General features: G+C 24.7%; 1 long non-coding RNA gene across 6 annotated transcripts; it reads right to left on the bottom strand.

The window, feature by feature from the left end:
• Positions 1 to 3,864: 3,864 nt before the first annotated feature.
• On the bottom strand, positions 3,865 to 6,331 carry LOC115716961 (uncharacterized). Of its 6 annotated transcripts, none has more exons than XR_009687903.1 (5): positions 6,247 to 6,331; positions 5,831 to 5,863; positions 5,245 to 5,333; positions 5,044 to 5,143; positions 3,865 to 4,431 (listed from the first exon to the last, which is right to left on the bottom strand). It is a non-coding gene; the product is annotated as an uncharacterized LOC115716961 (long non-coding RNA). The 6 variants fall into 6 exon arrangements; XR_009687902.1 differs by having other exon boundaries at positions 5,265 to 5,333; XR_009687901.1 differs by having other exon boundaries at positions 5,044 to 5,333.
• Between the last annotated feature and the right edge of the window lie 6,350 nt (positions 6,332 to 12,681).

Here is a 12,681-nt window from a genome sequence, read left to right as displayed (position 1 = left end):
TAGATTAAACTACAAATTAAAAAATAATATTGAATATTAATTAAAGGAGAAGATGACTTGGTACAAATGATCTATTAAAAAATTACACACATATATAAATATACTAGGTGAATGTACGTGCCGAGCCACGTATTGATAGTTTTATTTAAGATTTTAGTCTTTTTAAGATTTTGAATATATTTTATTTTTAAAGATTTCAAATTTTTTGTTTGAAAAAATTAAATATTTATATTTGAAATATTATTTAATAATGTATTAAAAATAATATTAGTGTAATCATAAAATTGTAAATAAATTTATTATTGGAGTAGTAGATTATTCTATTTAGTTCTTTTTTTAACAGAGCATTGTAATGTAAGTTTATATCTATAAATATTCTGTAAAGTGTTAATATTATATGAACATCTGTATTTATAAAGCTAAAAAGTGGGTCAATGACAGAAGTGGTATATCTGCAATCACACAAAGATAGAAGTGGTATTTCTGCTAAACCATGACACTTGAATCATCGGGCCGAATTAACACCAACCAATAAGAAAGAAAAAAAAAACAGAGAACGGTTTCAAGGTGGAGTATTATGTTTAATATATGAGTTTGCACGATCAGATTTAGTACAATTACAAATAATGAGAAGGTAGATACAGAATTAAATATAATCAAATTTAAATTTAAATAGTATATGATTTAGATATTTTTAATTAATCTATTTAATATTTAATAATTATTTAGTCAAAAAAAATATCTACAAACATCATAGTGAAAAAAATAATAACAATAAAAAAAATAGTTATCCTTATATAATAGAAAAATAGAAAAGTTAAATTTTATCATCAATTAAAATTAATAATTATACGTGTATAATCAATAGGTTAAAAAAAAGAGTATTGACCTATATTATAGATAGATATATAGATTATGGAGTGCAAACACTTGGACTACATTGGATGACTCTATTGCCAAAAATTTCTTCACATTAGAATAGAAAAGAAATTAATAAAGCAATTAAAAAGAATAACATCACATTATGCATCGGAATAAAAAAAAAATAAAGATTTTTTTAAAAAATAAATTAAAAAAATTATTAATATTCTTCCAAGATAGGTTTGTTAGAGAGATATATGGTTAAGATGATTTTTTTAATTTAAAAAGAGATTATTAATATTTAAAAGATTGTTTAATTTTTTGGGTTTAATTATTGGGTTTATTTGTTAACGGGAGATCAAACCTAATCGTTAAATTTAACAGAATATTCTTTTTATTTTTAAGTATATTCTGTTAAACCAAGAAATGTCGTTAGATAGGCACTTTTAATATATAAAGATATTAAAAAATTAAACCACTCATATATAATAACTTATTACTTGGTCTTAACTGAAAGTTCAACAGTTTACTTGATAGACTTAGTAACACGTGCATTTGAAGATTTTAGCAGGTGGCTCATGTACTAATCCAAATTTACTGCATGAGAAATTTTGAATCACGTAATTTATTAATCCACAAGAAAAAATAACTCTATACATTCAAAATTGATTTTTTTCATTTTGTACTCTTTTTAGTACACTGTAGGGATTAGGGAGTTTTGACAGGCCAAAACATCTAATATACGATATAATAGCATTAATTCATTGCCAAATACCAAAATCTTTCATATTTAGCTCATAATTTATCTCACTAAAAACTTTTGGTTAGTAAAACTTACAACATAGTAATTCGGAGTCTAACTCATAATATTTTGAGTGTGATGTTCCCAATTGGATTAAGAGCATATTATCTGCAAAATAAACAAAAAAAAAATTAAAAATCTAACAATAAAATATTTAGTGTGAAACTTCAATCTCAAGACTAAACAAAAAAAAAAATAAAAATCCAACAGTAAAATATTTAGTGTGAAACTTCAATCTCAAGACTAAAACAAATCAACTATATGTTAAATATTACATATAAGAATATATATTGTATTGTACTCTTTACATAAGAACTGAAATTCCAATAATAGAGAAATGAATTGATTAATGAATTCATTGATTTGAAAATTTCATTAAACCTAAACCTATATATAGATTGGATTACTCTATGTCTTTTGAACTTCTAAAAATAAAATGTAAAATTATCATATATATATATTTTAAATTATTATAAAAAATGCTACTATAATAAATATTAATTTATTAATAAGAATAATAAATACCATTGTAACTTATTTTATATGAGTTGCAATTTTTTTATGTAATACAACAATATGTTTAGCCTAGCAGATGAAGAGTTTGCATGTCTTCATTATTAATTATTGTTACTATTTTATTTAATTTGCAAATTAAATAAAATAAGGGAAATCAATAAACCTCTTTAAGAAATAAAAAACAAAACCTATATTGAAAATATGGTTTTATTTTTTTATTATTATTTCAATAATGAAATAAAATCATAAAAACCTACAAATTAGATGGATTAGAATCCTAAATTGTTAGCTTGCCACATCATAGTATTTAGCATTAATTATAATAATGCTTATTAACAACAGCATGGTTAATAAGAGGTTATGGAGTTTAAAATTATATGCATTTCTTCTTCCATGCATGGTTATTAAGATCATAAATAATATTAAAAAGGGAAAATGTAGTTTTCTTCTTCTATGATTACTTTGGATCGTTGGTTATTAAGAGAAAGAAGGAGAAAGGTTTATTAAGAGATTCTGTATTAATTAGTACACCATATTTATAATTTGTAAGGTATAAATTTATTATATTTTAAATGCTAAGTTGATAAAAATTAGTGAAAAGGGATGGATGTAATAATAATAGATTGAGCTTTAAATAATTTATTAATCTATTTTTAAAATTAAAATAATTAGAAAATCATAAAAAATTCACAAAATAGAAAAAATGGATTACTCAATCCTTAAGCCTCCACATCATCACCCTAATCACTCCCTAACAATAGCATTATATAAATATATAGATAGATAGATAGATGGACTATTATTATTAGCTTAATGTAAATAAATAGATATAATATATATATATTAGTATAATAGTTATTGTCATTAACGATTTAATTTTATTGAAAGAAATTATAATGTTATTATCATTATGATTTGATGTGGAATAATTGAGTTGTATTTGTAATGATTAAATAAAATACAAAATAATAATAATAAACACAATTAAATATTGAAAGAAATAGAATAAAATGTTAATTAGATTAAAAAAAATTAGAGAAGATAGATTCACAAAATAAACTCATATAGAAATAGACTCATCTTCCCAAAAGAATTATATATATATATTGTGATAAATTGATTTGTTAAAGACTAATCAATTATATACACTTACAAAATTATTATGCATATACCACATTATTTTTTGTGTAATAAAAACATATATTTAAATGAGAATACCAATAGACGATTAGAAATTAAGAATAGAGATGTTACTTTTTTTTTTAATACTCAATAAAAAAAGATTAGAGAACACTATAAAATTGAGAAAATAGAAAAATAGAAGGAGAAGATACCACATCATCGAATAGAAATTTAAATAAATCAAAAAAATTAGGAATAAATTAGAAAATTAAGAATTGAGAGATTTGAAAAGAATCTCAATTAAGCTGCCACATGGAATGTTTAAAACCTTCCTTTATATATATATATACTAGTTAAAAGTTACGTGCCGAGGCACGTAAATATTAATTTTATTTAGAGTTTAGTTCTTTATTGTTTGATTTATATTGTAATTTATGATCATGCGAATGATTTGTTTTATTAAAGTAATATGTGAGCTATCATATTTGGTTAGTAAAATATAAATGGGTATATTTAAGTCATAACAAAATAATTTAAAGAAACAATAAAAATTAGCATTATAATTTAAAGAAACAATAAAAATTAGCACTATAATTTAAAGATAGATGCATGGTTTTTAGGCCAAGTTTTTCGACACAACACAAGAAGGCTCTCCTTCGGTCCTTTCTTTCCCCTGGAAATAAAGAAAAAGTATGCTCTCATGAATTGTACTGCCACTCACACATAATCGAACTTCAGAATTTCTTTCATGAATTGTTAATTCCGTAGGTTTCCCTAAGCAACAAAGTCCAATTAATAGAGAGCAAAAGCTAATGTTTCTGTGTCTAATTTTAATTCAGCTGTTATCACAATACATGAAACAAGATTGTCAACAAAGAAAAACTGATTTGCTTATCAAAATGCTCTACATGTTGTACAAATGACTAATAAAATTATGCCAATGACAACTTGCGAAAGTCATATTTTAGTTAAACAACCTGTTGGCTATCAGCTATACTCTCTCCCAATTCAGTTAGGTACTGTTTGTCTAGTTGGTCTTTCAATTCTTTTCTCCACCCTTGAATCAACTTCTCATGTTTGTTGATAACCACATTCTAGTAATGAATTCAGCAAGATCCAAACACCCTTGCCTTCAAGAAATCAAATAAACGATAGCAATGAGAATCAAATTCAAAAGTATCATAATTGCAAATATTAGGAAAGCAGGAAAGGAAAAAAAAAATAATTCAATAATACATACATGAAACTGTTAAAGGTTACAAGAAAATATCAGTAGAAAAGAATAATAATGTAAATAATAATAACAACATAAATATTGAAAACTTCATACTGACTTGGCGCGGTAGCTCCGTGAACAAAATAATACTTTGCAAACTCAGATGGAAAATACATTCTAACGACAATTCACAAATTTTGTTGGCATACATGACACTAAACTTGACTCTAACTATCAAGCATACTCTTCTTTAATAGGATGATCTCTCACCCTAATAATTTTTATCGCCGGCAAATAGAATTCAACTATTTGGCCTGCATGAGTGGCTATAAAAATAAACTGAAAATAACTTCAACAATAAATTAATAAATCAATATAGTGTGCTCATATTTAAGTTTTTTAAGGTTAGCCACATAAGAGGTGAGTTTTTCAATTTCATTTGCTCATTACACTGTCCGAACATGCTTGTCAAATTACAAAGCAAAAAAAAAAAAACAGAAAGAAAGAAAGAAAATGAAAGGCATACCTTTCATGTTAAAAGGAGCCAGAGAAGATCCTCAGACAGTGGTTCTCCATCACACTTAACAACATGTAAAATTCTTCGACATTCAGGAATAGATAGGCCCCTAAAATGGACACCCAACAGAAACATACATAATGAAGATAGTCAAACATAACTATAAACTCTGATTGCACCAAAACCAAAGTAAATATGTAATATTCTAACCCAGAATTTCAAGTGTATACCCTTCTGGGTCAAATAATGAGGTTTCCCATAGCAGTCCAGTCATTCCTCTCATTCCACCAATTACCTTCCTAAATACATATATAAGATGTAAAATATATTAGTTTACAATTTACACAAGATAACTTGTGGGGCGATATATTTTTTCACTTGTAAAGTATTTTGATTACAATGAACATTCAATTTTACACTAAGGAAAGTGAAAAGAAAAAACAATATTTAAATATCAACAGTAATATTGCCCAATTGAACCTTTCTACGTTCTGACTTTAATGTCTTCAACTGTTCCTGTTACTATACAAAACAAGCACAAAATTTTAAGCTTCAAATAATATAAAATTCAGTAAACTTCTTAATTTTGTTCTTAATAGTATCTTTATATGTTTAACCAAAAAGGAAAAAAAAATATGAACTTTAAATACATGTTGTATGGCACTGCATCAAATTACATTGATGTAAAACACCAAATATAAGTCAAATTTTATATAGGATTTGGTTATCAAAAAAAGCGCAAAAGGGAGTCATCAAATGAAAAACAATGTAATTTTATGAAGACAAATTCACAAACCTGTTGTTGATTCCCTAAGCCAAGAGTAAGGTCCTATATGAAAGAGGAATAATGAACATAAGAAAAGTATTTAAATGTTATCCACTCCTCACTTCTAACAAGTAATTGGTACACAATAATCACAATTCACTAAAGTAAGAAAAGGACTGCAAGCCTCGTATAAATTGTTATATGAATTCAATTTCACCAAAATTTTGATAAACGATATTATTTACTAATTAATAACAACATAATTAATTATAATTTGTATTAGGGGTTTATAGGGATGTTAATAAATTAAATTTTCTAAAAAAATAAATACAAAAAAAAATTGAGCAGAATATTAATACATATATTTCCTAGTGTTGAATTTGAAATTCTTTCACGAGAACGTATAATTAGATAAACTTACAAGAATGAACAAATGAATAACTCACATGATATGAAGAGCTCTAAACTTGAAGCCATTTGATAGAATTCTTGAGGTTTGATTGCTCAATCTGCAAAACACACTCATCAAAACTAACATTTGGATCAAATTAGAACCTCCCAAATCCAAAACATAAATTAATAAAGCAATGTCTCGATTTGAATCATATGAATGAATATGAGATAAACTTACAAGAAGAGAGCAAATATTTAATTTGGTATGGGTATATGTTGATCAAGAATGACGAAATCGTGTCGCACAAGAATTGGAGGCGCTTATCTGATTATTGATAATTATTGATATATTTATATAATAGATTGAGAAAAGAAAACAAATAATTAAAAGCAAAACACATAGAAAGGTAATTACATATGGGACAAAAAGGATAATAATTATTAAAATTAAAGCTATGCCAAATTATGAAATATGGGGTTAAGTTTTAGAATATTGTTTCTGAGAGCGAGGTGGACGTTTTCCATGGCTAGAAGGAGGAAGTTTTAGTTCTCTGATAGATAGGCACGTATGAATTGATATTAGGGAGAGGGAATTCAATTTTCCTATCTATTCGTTTCATGAAGATATTTTTAGATGGACTGGTTGTTAGAGTTTTTCTAGGAGAGATTTTAGGGGTTTTAAAGGAAGATGGGATCTGATGGGTAATTTTGTTTATTAAATATATTTATTTAAAAAAAGATTGTTTAATTTTTTGGTTTAATTATTGGGTTTATTTATTTGTTAACGTTTAACGTTAACAGTCTGTTAAGTTAATCGTGTAAGGCTACATAAAAAAAGGAATCGTTAAACCAAGAATCGTTAAACTAAGAATTGTCGTTAGATAGACACTTTTAATATATAAAGATATATATTGATATATTGATTGTAAAAGTCCTACAATCCCTAAACTTCATAAAAGTTTCACAAAAGATATTAATAAAAAAAAATTATAAACGAAATTTAGAATTGTAGCAAGCAAAGCTTAATTATTACTTTTTTATTCCAATCTTAATTCTCTAAAAAAAATGTTTTACATAAAGTTCATGATATAATTGAAAAATATTCATAACAATAAAAATTAAAATAAAATAATAATATTGATTCTTATTTATAATGTAATATATAATTTTATTTTCCTTATAGACACACTATAAATACTATTCAGAATTTTATAATGTTTAAAATTATAAATAAAAAATGAGATATCTCATTTATTAGAATAGAAAGAGATGAAACTATGAATAGAAATAAAATTATCATTTTTTATTACTACTACTTAGGAAAAGAAAATGATACGTACCTCAAATATTTGAAAGCAAATGAGAAAAGATGATGATATTTTTCTCAATAGAGAGAGTTATATATACGTGATATTAGTCTTAATAGGAATATAAAAAGCTCTCTATAATAATAATAATAATAATAATAACAATAGTAATAATAATAATAAATGATTAAGAGTTATAAAATATGAGAAGTCACTATATACATGTTTTAATAATAATGGTATTAATAATATGTAACTTATGTTATTTTTCTTTTAACAAAATGTGAAAGTTTAAGAAAATAGTAAAAATAATTAGAAAAAAAGATGAGATGCCACATAAGATTTTTTGTACTTTCCGTTATTTATATATATTGATATTGATTGATTATGAAAGGGAACTGACTTATATTCAAATGAAATTAGCTTGGCAACTACGGAACTCTAAAATATCATATTAAATTTTGGCTACAATATCCAAGAGAGACTGAGAGAGGGCATTTATTTTATTTTTCCTGAAATGAAATAGAGAGTTACTTAAGTTACTCATTATGATTAGAAGATATATTAATAATTATATTAATGGATAAATTAAAACCCTGAACACAATGAATTTCTTCATTAGTTCAATTTATCTTTCTAGAAAAAACATTGTGTAATGGATTTCACTAATGGTATTTTTTTTTGTTTAAGGGTTCGTTTGGTACGCCGTATTACACCGTATTATATTGTATAGTATTATATTAATTTGTATTTTATGCAATATTTTTATGTAAAACTATATGTAGTATTAATTTTTATGAACACCTAAATATATAATATTTTAGTATAAATTAAAATTTAAGATAGTATTATATAAAAATATAATATATAATCTAATTCAATATAATACAATACAATACAATTTAATACGGCGTTATGTTGTTGGATGAATTTTGACAACACCCATTTTGTGCGAGTATTCAAGGGTTGCTTGAATACCAAAAAAATAGATATGCGAGTACTCACTTAGAATAGCGAGTACTCAAAGAATATAGTGTATGATGTATACGAGTATTGTAAATATTATAAAATAGACACAGAAAAATATAGTGTTTCAGCAGGAGCTTCGGGCTCGGCCTGCCTAATCCACTGTTGAAAAGAGTACTCTGGCTCTGTTTCTTTATTCAGCCCAGCCCCCTTTGAATGGAGGGGGAAGCCCCTACTTATAGGTAGTAGGCATCAGTTACAAATAATGGCCATAATAAGGTCGTTACAAAATAATAACAATAATAGGCTTATTAATCAAATTGATTACAACGGTTATAAATATGTGCAACGTTTGTCATGAATGCTCCTTGAATGCTTGACTGTTGACTTCCGTTGATTGGTGTATGTATTTGCGTCTTATCCTATTGATACTGCGAGTTCACCAAATATGCGATGTGTGTCTTCCTTAATATAGCAAGGTCTCTTTAAGTTAATATTGCGAGATCAATTCTTTCGGTACTGCGAGTACTATAATATTGCAAGCCACCTTCAATACAGCGAGTTCTTTATAGATAAGTCTTTCTCGCGGGAAGGGTAAATTTATGCCTATAACACGTTACAAACTAGCCGTAAATACATATTTTTGTAAAATAAAATTCTATTGTGCTCGTCCTTTCTGCAAAACATTACAACTTTATGAAATAAAGACATGGTTTTTTTATTAAAAAAAAAAAGTAATAATATAACAGTTAATATTTTGAACCAATTGCTATGTTGTTGCAATAATCAATATAATTTTAGGAGACAAGGAAGACTTAATTATTTTTATTTTATGTTTCAAAAAAGAAAAAAAAAATCTAAAAGTATAATTAGATTTTAATACTGCTGGAAATTGGTGTGTCATTACTAAAATTTGAATAAACATATTTAAATGATTGAAAAATTTATTTGAAAATACATATTTTTTGATGTATTGGGCTAAGAGAACTTAGAGAAGTGTGTTTTGGACACAAATGAAAATTGGGCCAGCACCATAATTTTAGGGAAATTTACGGAATTTTCAATTCTATACGTAATATCAAAAATAATTACAAAAATAACTATGATAATTTAATTCATATAAATAGCACCCATTGTTATACGAAATGAAAGTAATAATATTTTTAAGTCTATCAAGATCCGATCCAATTATAAATTGGATATTAGATTTTATCATCTGATTCGATTCAATTAATTTCAGTTATCCAATTGATCTAACATCTATTAGATGTTGGATTGGATCGGTTCTATCCGTTGAATATATTTCAGATATATTTATTGGTTTAATTTGGGTTTATTCAATATTTTAAACTTAGAATTTTTTAGATCGGAACAGATCCATCTAATATTTTAAGTCTAGTATGTATTAGATTGGATTAGATTAATCTAATCTAAGAAAAAAAGAGTAAAATTTAAATGTTAATTTTTATAGATACATATATATTTTACATATAACAATATAAAATTTAATTACTCATTCAAACTAAATGAAAATACTAATTAGTTCGATTGGATGTTGGATGTATTAGATTTTTGGACGCTCCATTCAGAATCTGATTCGATCCAATTGGATATTCAAAAATATCATCCAATCCGATCTGATCACAATTGGATATCCAATATTTGACAGTCTGTTGTAATTGAATCGGTCAATTGTCATTGAATTGGATAATTTATGCAACCCTAAGCAAACCAATTGTTTTTATTAATTCTCTCTCTCAATTCTATTATTTTAAAAAATATTAATAAATGTTAAATATTAAGGTGATTATTTTAATTTGTGAAAAGCATATATTTAATCACCATTACAAAAATAAATATTTCAATTTTAAGTTATAATATATTATCTTATGATTCAACATACATGTATATTACTTTTTTTTTTATGTAATTAGTATTTTTTTTAATATAATTTATTATGTATACCATAATATTTTATTTCTTAAGTTTTTATTTTTAAAGATCTATTAAAATTGCTCGATAAAAATAACTTAGATAAAATGCTATGTGGTAAAATTTAAAAGTGAATTAAAAATACTTTTTAATAACCCATATGAAGTTGGTTACTTATTTAACGTTAATTTTTTTTAGCAACATTTTATGTTAATTTTAAATATTTTAAAAAAAAATTAATAAATTATAATAAAATATAAAAAGCTACCATTGAACATATATGTATAAAAGTTACAAGTTTATGGAAAATTCTATAATACACCATCTTAAAAGGGATGCAGCGATACATCTTTATCTATTATAGTATTCGAAATAATTTTTAATCTATTTTTTTCTCATTGTCATGTAAATTATAATTATTTAAGACAACCTGTAAAATTTTAAAAAATTCAAAAAAGTTTAACATGCCGAAAACTGCATTCAAACAGTGTGTTGCACCCGTGACTATTTTATTTTATACTCGTGTAAAATAAACTGTTTGAACATTATTTTCTTTATTGTAAATTATTTCGAATTTTTTCAAATTTTGTAGGCTATCTTATATAGCTATAACATACATGAATATGAAAAAAAAATAGATAAAAAATTTTTTTTGAATGCCGAAACAAGTAGAGGGTATATCAGTACATCATTTTTAAAAGGGTGCATTGTAGAATCACATAAAATTTATTAACAAAATTAGTATAATCATATGTATTATTTTGAAATGGTATTTAAAATACTATTTGGTTACTTAATAAGTTTTTTAAAAAAATATATTGAAATAACTTTATTTATAAGATTTGTTCTATGTATATCAATTAGTGTCTTTTAAATATAAAGTAACATCTACCACGTTGGTTTTTGTATTGAATTTTAAGATTCTACATCATTTTCTTATAAATTATTTTAAAAATTTATCAAAATTGTTTTATAAAATAAACTCAACTAGAATACAATCTATTATTTTTTAAATGAAAAATAATAAAATATTTTTTAGTAACCTATAGTTTTTGTTAAGTTTAAAAATTGATTTATTAAATAGAAAAGAAATTAAAAATTATATTTTAATTGGATCATCTTCTCCAACGGCTGAAAAAAATATATACTTCTTATATATAAAAATGATCCTTAAAAATAGTAGATCGTAACAGTGCAAAACTCTTGAGACTAAATGATTACGAACGTAGTTTGAAAAACTTTTTAAACTTATTAAATAGAAAGACGAAAGAAAATAGTTTTTAATATTAAAAATATATTATATATGTGTGAAGTTAAAAAAATAAAAAATAAATAAAATAAGAAAAGCTTTTATTAAAAAAATTGAAACAAGAAAAGCTTTTATTGAGAAAAAAAAAAGACTAGTGTGCTACTATTATATATTACACGTATATCAAATAAATTCAAAAGTTTCAATATTGCATAATTAAATGGTTGTCAGTATATTTAGCCTTCAAAAAATTATTGTCGGTATTTTGACAACTAAATTCAAATCTCAGCTCCTGAGGTAATTTTCTCTAATTTTAAGGGAAATTACAGTAAATGGTCCTAAATCATAAGACTATATTAGTAAATATTTTTATTTCAAAACTTGTAGCAAAATGGTCCTTTTAGATTATTTATTATTTATATTGAAATAAGGCCTCAATCATTTATTTTTATTCAGCCAAGCTCGAAGGAAATCATCGTTTCACTTCTAATACATATAGAAACTATAGACTTCATATCTATGTTTAGCGCTCCCACTCAATTGAACTACCATGTCCTTAATCTGTATGTCACGAGAAGATCCAATTGGTCGACTTTAACGAACAAATTAAAGAACATAAATAATACAACTAAGTTGAGCCTAACCTTATCAAGATTAAGATCCATAGACCTAAGATCAACCATTGATATTGATTTAGAAAGATATAACGGTAAGTTTATGATATCTTATCCAAGATCAATATCGGTCCCTTCTAATATATACTCTATACATCCGATATTGGTAAACTTTGCCAATACCCTGGAAATGACAAAACACTTATCCAAGGTGTAAGTATACCTTATCGTTGATTATCATGCCAGTCTAAATCCAATGAACTGACAAATCAAGGGAATTAAACTTTTGAACATATAATCATGATTATATTCCACTATGCTGACGATACTATAATCATGAACAAATATATATACATATGTTCTGGACTTAATAGAATTTATACATTAAACATAATCATGAAATAAATCATGTGAACCATA

The sequence above is a fragment of the Cannabis sativa genome, chromosome 5 (genome assembly GCF_029168945.1).
Source record: "Cannabis sativa cultivar Pink pepper isolate KNU-18-1 chromosome 5, ASM2916894v1, whole genome shotgun sequence".
Taxonomy (NCBI): domain Eukaryota; kingdom Viridiplantae; phylum Streptophyta; class Magnoliopsida; order Rosales; family Cannabaceae; genus Cannabis; species Cannabis sativa.
The sequence above is the reverse complement of the archived record's forward strand: the minus strand, read 5'-3'. Positions and strand labels throughout refer to the sequence as shown.